The sequence below is a fragment of the Quercus lobata genome, chromosome 11 (genome assembly GCF_001633185.2).
Source record: "Quercus lobata isolate SW786 chromosome 11, ValleyOak3.0 Primary Assembly, whole genome shotgun sequence".
NCBI classification, from domain to species: Eukaryota; Viridiplantae; Streptophyta; class Magnoliopsida; order Fagales; family Fagaceae; genus Quercus; species Quercus lobata.
This window is the reverse complement of record NC_044914.1, coordinates 14,233,017-14,242,776: the sequence shown is the minus strand read 5'-3', so window position 1 is coordinate 14,242,776 and position 9,760 is coordinate 14,233,017. Positions and strand designations below refer to the sequence as shown.

Here is a 9,760-nt window from a genome sequence, read left to right as displayed (position 1 = left end):
TACTTTCAAAACTGAACCTATTAACTAGATAGTTGGGAAATTAATGTTAGTTACCTATTTTTCCCATGGGTTTTAAGCATATGACCCTATGGTTTTTTAAGAACCGTCCCATTTGAACAGGTTACAAAGAACCCACCGAGTATGGATGGCTTGATCAAATCATATGCTTTAACGATCTAATTAAAGACTTGGCTTGGTCAAAGTACTAGTCACTGATTTATCGATCTAGCCCGAGTCAATCCACGTTTAATAAGTATGGTTTTAAGGTGATTTAGGTCAATGGGTTAAAATGAACATGGGTGTCTTAAGATGGTGACTTAGGTAGTTGGGTTATTGGTGGACAGGAGGAGCCTTTGAACTAACTTGATCTTATCTAAAATAAATCCCCTCATCCAATCATATTAAGCCACTGTGTATGATGGTGTATTGCGGTGGTTATGGTCTGTGTTGGGGGGGGGGGGGGGGGGGGGGGGGGGGGGGGCTTTCGCACCTGGTGGTCTTCAATGTTGATTTGTGTGTGTATATGTGTGAGTGATGAAAGAAATAGAAATATATGTAAGGTGGAAAGAATGCACGTGGCTGTGCTGCTGTTGATGTAGTCGTTGCTATTATTCTTGGATTTGTGAGTTTGAGTGGTTCCCTGAGCTTCGACTCCAAAGAATGCACGTGCTTATGAACTTCTAAAGATAACTTAGATAAGATAACGAGACCAATCCAACTAAAACATAGTCAACACTATCAGTCTATCTTAAATTCTTATAGACAGTCACAGACTCACAACACAGTGCTATAATCAAGCTTACCAAAACTGAGCAAAGCCCAATAATGCACATCCTCAAAGATGTTGGGTTGTAGTAATTATCTCATAACAAAAACCCTCACATTTTGAATGAGTCAAAATGTAATTTTATCAAATGTAAAAGTGTTTGTGTAATTTTATTGGGCGAATTGGGTCAAAAATCTGATTGGGTTAATTGGTTTTCGGCAATAATGGGTTTTGGGCATTTGATGTCGGGCTGGGCTTGGGTCATTGGATTGGAAAAAGTTGGGGGTCCTTATGGATTTCACATATGGATTTTTACCATTGATATTATACTTGAATGGAAAGTTGAACCGATATAGTTTTTTAGGTCAGTTGAAACTGTTTCTCAAAAAAAAGAAAGAAAAAGGAAAAAAAAAGAAAGTAAAACAAAAAGGTCAGTTGAATCAGGTTACCAGTCAAATAATCGGTGCGAATGTGCGATCAAAATTTAATAAAATTAAAAATATTTTACAAAAATATCTAAAAGTTGAAAATTGATTGATCAATTTTAAAATAATATTTTTAATAAAAGATATAAGGATATAATTAACAACAGTCAACGAACTTATACAATACTAGTCACTAATTTGCGCTATGTGCAGAAAGTTTTTACATAAATGTGAAACATATATAATATATGCAAAATCAACTTGATTTATTTTTCTTCTTCTGTTGAATGCATTTTTCATTTGTAGTTTAAGATGTTACTTTAAGTCTAAATACATTCCAATCAAATAATGGAGTCTTGTGCTAATCCAAAATAAAATTAATTTTGCCAAATTCAACATTAGCTTCTATTTGGCAAATCCTAATAGCTAAGCAAAAGAAAATTGCCAAAATCCCATTTCTTAATTCCTTAACCTTCTTGAACTTCCACATTAACCAAGAAACAAAGAAAAAAAAGAAATCTGAAATTTAGGAGTATGGACCGTCTAACCAAATTAAGTGCAGTTTTAAAAAATAATTGACTTAAATTTTGAATAACATCCCATCAACTAAACAAAGAAAAAAGAGCAAAGTAATAATATTATTATCTAAAAGAGTTGAAAGAAAGGCATGTCAAATTTGAGATCTCTTTTTTTCTTTTCTTTTTTGATAAAAAAAAATGGAATGCATGAGACTCCAATCTACCAAATTACCAAATTATCATATTATTGTAGTGATATTATTATTTAAATGGGAAAAAAAATCAGCAATACAAAAATACATTCACTTTGCTAATTCAAAAACTTTCATCCAACCAAATCAAGACATCTATTCCTCAACTTTCATACATTGCCAAGTCTACTTTAGGCTTGAACTCAAAATGATTTAATTTGATGGAGTGTTGCATAGAATTAAATTTGTTTCTCTCAATATGCAATAGCACTTAATTGATGCAACCTTAATGCAGCAGTAGCTCTTGAACAATGCAGTTCAATATGACATACTTGTTACCGAGTAATATTCCCTCTTGGCCTCCCCTACTTGACGTTCTGTTCAACCTCTTCTGCAAACTTCTCCCTAATGAGCTTTTTGTGTGCCAACAACACCAAATCCTACAGAGATGGCAAAATTTTTTATACAAATCCAAGGTATCAAAACCTTAAAAAAAGAAACATATGGAGACCTTTTTTTGGATCTTAAATAACAAAATTTTAAAATACAACCCTAGGTCCATGCATTTACAACAAAAGTAGCAAAACTTACAATGAACAATATATCAAGCACAAATTATTCTCATATAGACACAAATGTTACGCCATATTTTTTGCAAGCCCATACACAACCTCCTTCACTCTTCAGAGCATAAGGAACCATGTCATCAAAGTACATAAACTAATAAGAATGATACTTCTTAAAATGAAGTTATTTAATGAAATCTATTTTAAATTAAATCATTAAAATAATAACAAATGATTGAAAAAGATAACAACTTTGTAAAAAAAATTCAAACTCAAACTTTTGCACTCACCAGGGGCCATCAAATCATTACGTTTTGGCTCAGCATGTAACACCTTTACCAAGCACTATCTTTGTGAAAAACTCAAACCTTGAGTTCGAGGTTGAGGCCGATCTAATAATAGTCTAAATAAACCGCTTTGGGAAACTGAGAACACTAAACAAATAAACAAAATCAATCATTATTAGAACAATTAAACAACCAAAAAGAGGTATCAATTTCATTTAAATGAATAAAAAACCTTTTGAAATTATAGTAGATGAGGAAGTCTAAATAAAAACCTTAGTTAAAACAAAATCTAACTCAATCACCTAATTCAAAACCAACTGATCAAAATACCAAAAAAACTAAATCCTATTAAACCCCCAAATTTAAAATGAAATTTTACTTTTTAAGCCTATATATATGGATAAAGATTTAGTTTTTCAAACATTGAAAACCCATACCTTGTCTAAAATTGTCTTATGGGTAACATCTAATATAACAAAATAGTAACTAACTTTGACACCAAAAAATTTATAATACATTTAAAACCTTATTCAAAAGTATTGAATTAAAATAACACAATTTGAAGAGATTAATAAACCAAAGTGCTCCACAGTTTCACTTCCACTAACAAATAAAGACAACAACACACATAAACATCTACGTAGTTTCTAAATGGTGGACTTGAAATAGCACACATAAATATCTGCATAATTATGCATTTCCAACTAATATAATCTACTATATTAACAAAAATAACCTAGCCTTCAAAAAAGGTTAAGTCAGTGCACCCCATTTTGCATATCTCGGTCAGGTAACAATATCTAAGATATTAATAATCATTGTCATTAATTTAAGTTATAAAACGGATTATGCATCAACTATCTAACATATCATGATGGCAGACTCATTTCATATTAGAATGATCTAATTTTATTTGGTATAGAAGCTTCCTAATTGAAAGCCAAACACATTCAAGGTATGGGTGTTTTGTACAAACCAAAACTAGGTTCTTGGAGTACCAAATACCATTTTTACGGATAAATTAATAAACTAAACATGGATCCTCAAAACATTTTCCCCAAGAATCAGTAACACAATTAAAAGACAAAGGACTTACAACTATTTAATAAATACAACCATTAGTAACTCAAAACCTACCAAAGGCATTTACCTTTGAGATCTTACTTTATCATCTTTTTCTACAATAAGAAGTGAATCTTAATATATCTCACCCTAATGGAAGTATATTGGGTATTGCAGTTGTGCTTATGTATAGCATTATATAAGGCAAACAAAATTGCACAAATAGACATGGAAGGAGGTGCCACGTAGATGTTGCCAAACACTGACCTGTTATGCAAAAGTGAAATTTGTGAGATACATACTGGCAAAAATGATTTGGTAAAAATTAACCTTTCCACCTACATATAATTTTGAGTTTCCATTTCTTAGGTTTTGAGTTTATAATGTTGCAAACCATGACAAAAACTAAGTCTCATTGGTTTAGAATGGTTTGCATTGAAGTCCAAGATAAAAAACTCAAGTTCGGGATGAAAAAAATGAGTTACAAGCTGTTTCATTTGATTGGTACTCGATTGATTGGTACTTGATCGATCGAAAGTCATTCGATTGGTACTTGATCAATCGAAAGTCCATATCAGCAAAAATTAGCAAACGTAAAAAGGCCATAACTTAACCGTTTGAGGCCCAAGTCGCAAGCCGTTTTTTCCAGCATTTAAAGGATATTATAAGCTAATCCTAGAGAGGGTTTCTTAGAGTTTTTTAGAGAGATTAGAGTGCATCTTGTGCCTCTTTTGTAGATTTAGGGTTTTGTACTCAAAAGCTCTCTCATGTCTTTACCGGTGTTATTCCTTGAAGAATCTCAAGATCCGGTGTTATAGAAGTTGCTGCCTACAAGATCAACGTCTAAGAAGATCCAAAACCTTTGAGTGGAGTCTCAAAGTCACAAGTAGGAGAACTTGTGGTTGCTGCAAGTCAAAGAAAGAAGTAGTCTTTGGACTCAGAGCTGTCATGTGGTTGTGGTAGTAAGTTTTCTACTCGAGGTAGCAATAGAATGTTAGTGGTCTAAGTTCTATTGTACAAATTTCAATTCTTTCATAGTGGATTTACTTTTTACCTTAAGGATAGTTAGGTTAAATCCTCCCTAAGTTTTTTACTGGTTTGGTTTTCCTGAGTCATCATATCATTGTGTTATTTACTTTTCTGTTGCTTTGCATGATATGATTGTTATTGTTTTAACCTAGATCTGAATAATAAACCTAAGTATTCACTTGGTTAATTAATTAGGTTAAGCAATCTAGTTTACAGGGATCTAAAAATGTACAACATTTTAAAGAAATACATTCAACTATTTTCTTATTTCAATTGACAACCCATGTACATAGTTACTCTTTTAGGCCTTTTGTTGAACACCTAATAGATATGGCCAAGAAATAGAACTTAGTTGATGTATAGGTGCTGAAACAGAGGAACTTAAAAACATTAAAATAATGTAATCTAGGAATTAAAAACTTATTGACAGAAAATTGATGTACCACAAATTTCAAGCTTTAGCAAGAAAATCCAATTTATATTCAATACATAAAACAAAAGAATTGGACATGAGGATAACCTTATTGCAACCCATGAACACCATTGTTAGTCTGTTACCCTGCCCAGAAAATCTCCTCCTTAACGATCATCGCAATCTTCTTCGTCACAAATTTCCACCTTAAATCACCCGAACCTAAAAAAAATACAGAAAAAAAAAAAACCCAATTTTGCTTCAAAGCCGAGATGGAAAAATAAATAACACATATTTCCACCTTAAATCACTAGAACCTAAAGCACAAAAAAAAAAAAAAAAAAACCTTTTTTAATGCTGACAAACCAAAGGCCAACCATTCAACCATAGCAACCCAAAACACCAAAGTAGATCATCCACAACCACAAACAAAATTCCATGAACAATTGAAGTGGAGAAAGAACAGTACATTGGAAGTAATAATTGTGCAAGCAGGTTTTCAATTGAAGAGCAAATAAGAATTCTTACTTCGGGTTTGGAGTTCCTCTACAGAGGAGGCTGGCTTCAATTGCAATTGATGGCCAAAACCCAACACACCCGAGGGTTAGGAAGTGAAATCCCTAAAATGACAGAAAAATCTAATCCCTAAATTGACAAAAAAAAAAAAAAAAAAACCTAATTAAAGACATACAATAGGAAAAGATATTATTCATAGATTAATTGAGAAATACTGAGAGAGAATGGTTTGATACGAAGAAGGGGATTGGCTGACCTGTATCCGTAATTGGAGTGAATCACTTTAGAGGCATTTTTGACGACTGAGAAGGGGAACGGGATTAGGTTTTGTTGGAGTTAATATGGGTTTGGGTTTTGGATGATGGAGATGTGGTTAGGTCATGGGATGTGTTTTGGATGACGGAGAAGGTTTGACCTTGGGGTGTGTTTTGGATGACGGAGAAGTGGAATGGGGAAGGATTAGGGGAATGAGAGAAATAGAAAATCAGAGTTTAGTTTTTTGTATTATTGGGTTTTATGTATTATCAGGTTTTAGAAAGAAAAAAAAAATCAAAAATTTTTTTTTTAAATAATGTTGATGTGGAAAATTGTGGAGGGGTCAGAGGCTTCAATTATATATATAAATATATATATATATATATATATATTGATTAATTATTAAAAATTCTTTGCGTAAGATAAAATTTTTTTAACAATAAAGAGCTCAAAAGTATTTTCTTAGGTACTGAACTCCCAAGAGATCAACATTTTTTAACAAATGTTTATAATGATAAATCCTTAATTTACAATATATAACTAAATAAAGTCAATATTGCAACCAAAAAAAAAAATTTAAAATAGTAAGTCATAAAAGAATATTGAGTTTATCAATTTAGAGAAATATATAATTAAAAGTTACGATTATGAAAAAAATTAAACATATAATAAAAAAATGGCAACGCATACACAAGTAAGAATTTTCTCTTAAATATTATGAAATTAGTTTAAAAGTTTGAAATGAAAATAATTTAATTTATTCGAAAATTTGTAATTTTATTCTGAACTTTATATAATTTAAGAAGATACACTTTGGAGTTTTTCATTAATAAATCATGAATGATATTGTATTTGTTGATTTCTTTCTTTAATAGCATTCTAATTTTTTTCAAAAGACCAAATATAAAAACAATTTAAAAATAAGTTTTTAAAATTAGATAAATATATAAATCATTACTATATGGAAAATCATGGTTTATTTTGTAAGAACTCATCCAAGTTGAACAGGCTATAAAGAGTCCATCAAATTTGATTAGGTTTGATCAGATCATATATTTAGTGGTCTATAATGATTTTAAGGTGAATTTTGTAATGTAATGCCTTTGCACTTAATATATATAATTCTTCAAGATTTTCAAATATGAATGGACAAAATCTTTAAAGATCTTAAAGATTTATGTGTAGTCTATATAGATGATATTCTTTTGTTCTTTAAACAATTGAAGAATATTATATATAAAAAAGCGTCTTAAAATTGTTTGTTAAAAATTCCAAACATATGTGGAATAGTCCTTTCCCCAAAGAAATTGAAGTAGAAATTAAAAGGAATCTATATATAATTCTTAGGCTTAGTTTTATATCAATCAGGTTTGAAACTACACGTTTCAAGCCTTAAGGTCCTCCCAAACCAGATCTAATCTTCCTCTTCATTTTTTCTCCTTCTCTATTTTTGCTTTATTATTTTATTTATTTGTTTGCCTGTATAGTAATTAGTTTTACCATGGTTCAGTGAGGGTGCTGTTTTGGGAGCCATAATAATGTTGATTGTTGGGGGTGATTCAATTCCGGCATTATCTTTTAGTAGGAGCTTGTGTTGGAATGATGGTCCGAGGGTTTAGGCCTAAAATTGGGTGGTGAATGGTGATTGAGCCACTGTGTACGGTGGTGTATTGCGGTGATTATGGTCCGTTTGTGGGAGTTTTGGGACGTGGCCTTAAGTGTGTGTATGAGTATGAGTGACGAAAGAAATAGAAATAGAAGGTGGAAGAAGGATTTTGGAGATACCTTGGCTATGCTGTTGATGTAGTTGTTGCTGTGTTATTGGAGTGGTTGTGAGTTTTAGTGGCTCCTAGGGATGGTAATTTTGCCTTGCCCCTCCCCGCTTCACCTCGTGCGAGTTTTCCCTGCCCCACAAAGATGGTGGGGTGGAGATGGGGCGAGATTTTAGACCCGCACCACGGGGCGGGATAGGGATGGGTTTACACTTTTTAGACCCATCCCGCCTCACCCCACCTCACATTAATAAGGGTTAAATTGTAATTTTTTCATATCCTAAAACTTTACTATTTAAACAAAAATATCATTAGCTTATTTTATTCTATCTAATGTGGCTCTACCTCCTTTTTCTCTCTAGAAAAGTTGGAAATAAGGTACAAATTTTAACTTTTTTTTGGTCTTTATTAGAAACAAATTTATTTACTATTGAATTACTAGTTTCATTCATGATTCATACATCTTTCTCAACTTACTTTTTATCATGAACGTAATATAATTTTTTTTTTTTAATGAGGTACGGGTCTGAGGCTCTAAATATTTTGTGTCTGTGTCATTGTTTTTGTAATTCTGTGTGGGCATTTGGTTGCTTAATAACACTGCTTCTTTATGCTTGTCAAAATCCATATCTATTTTACAAGCTGGGTTTTTGTTTTTTAATTTTTGGAGAACGAGATGATGAGGAATATGTTTCCCTATTGGTTTGATTGTAGATATGAAGGCATCAATCATGTACTAGCTCTAGCTGATCTTTCTCGTTCTCCACACAAAAGTTATATGCAATTTAATTTAGTTTTCTATATTTTTATTAAAAAACATAAGGTACAGGTTTGAGACTTTGTCCCATTCTCTATGAATAGTCACAAAATGGGAGGAATTAAATAATGCACACTACTTAGTATAAAGGAAATCTGTTTTAGTATTTTTTAGGCCAATGAAATATAAACATTTAGATAATATTATTTAATTTTTGCTAAAAATTAGTTTGATTTGATAGGATAAATTTATTTATAATTTCGAGTATATTTTTATTATTGAAACATGTCATTTTATTTGAAAAAATGGTAATAGTTGTTGGGAAAATTAATAAGAAATAAAGTTTAATGGTGTAGGGCAGGGCTTTGAGGGTCTTCGCGGGGCCTTAAGGGGCGGGGATGGGGCAAGAAATTTTCCCCGTCATGTGGGGCGGGAATGGGGCAAGAAAATTCCATGCGGGGCGGGGGCGAAGATCTCATCCTTCGACCCCGCCCCACTCCAGCCCATTGCCATCCTTAGTCCCTGAGCTTGGACTTCAAAAGAGCACGTGTGTGAGATTTATAAGGATAAGATAATGAAACCAATCCAATAATACATAGTCAATAATGCATTGTACGAGATTTATAAAGATAAGATAACGAGACCAATCCAATAATGCATATATCTTAAAATTATTAATAGACACTCACAACATGTGCTTTCTTGGCATCTTCAATAGGCTTTCCAAATAGAGAGGAAACACACACATACCCACAAAACACTGCCAACAGTTTTTCTAACTCAATTTATTATCAATATCATTATTATCATTATCATTTTTTAATTTTAGAGTTGCTATAGTATCTCTCTTGAAGAAGAGAGCTCTGTATCAATTACTATAGCAACTTTTTAAACATTGTTATCACTTAAAATAATCACCCCGGTACCATCGCACACCCTTAGTACGATGGTCAAATAATCACCCCGGTACCATCGCACACCCTTAGTACGATGGTCACTTCACAAATATAAGTACTTGTGGGGTGTAGGGGACAAAGGCCGGAGTTCAAGTCTTTAGGAAGGAACTTCACATACATATACACTTAGATTAAGTTAGAGTAGAAATTCTATTTTGTATAAAAAAAAAATCACCTGGGTGAATAAAAAAATAATTTTTTCCTTTTTCCTTCCTTTCTCTTTCTTCCTCATTCTCTTTTTCTCTTCT

General features: G+C 32.2%; 1 pseudogene; it reads left to right on the top strand.

Annotated features, from left to right (window-relative positions):
* The first annotated feature begins 8,468 nt into the window (after positions 1-8,468).
* LOC115969651 lies at positions 8,469-8,555 on the top strand (annotated as a pseudogene).
* Positions 8,556-9,760: the final 1,205 nt, after the last annotated feature.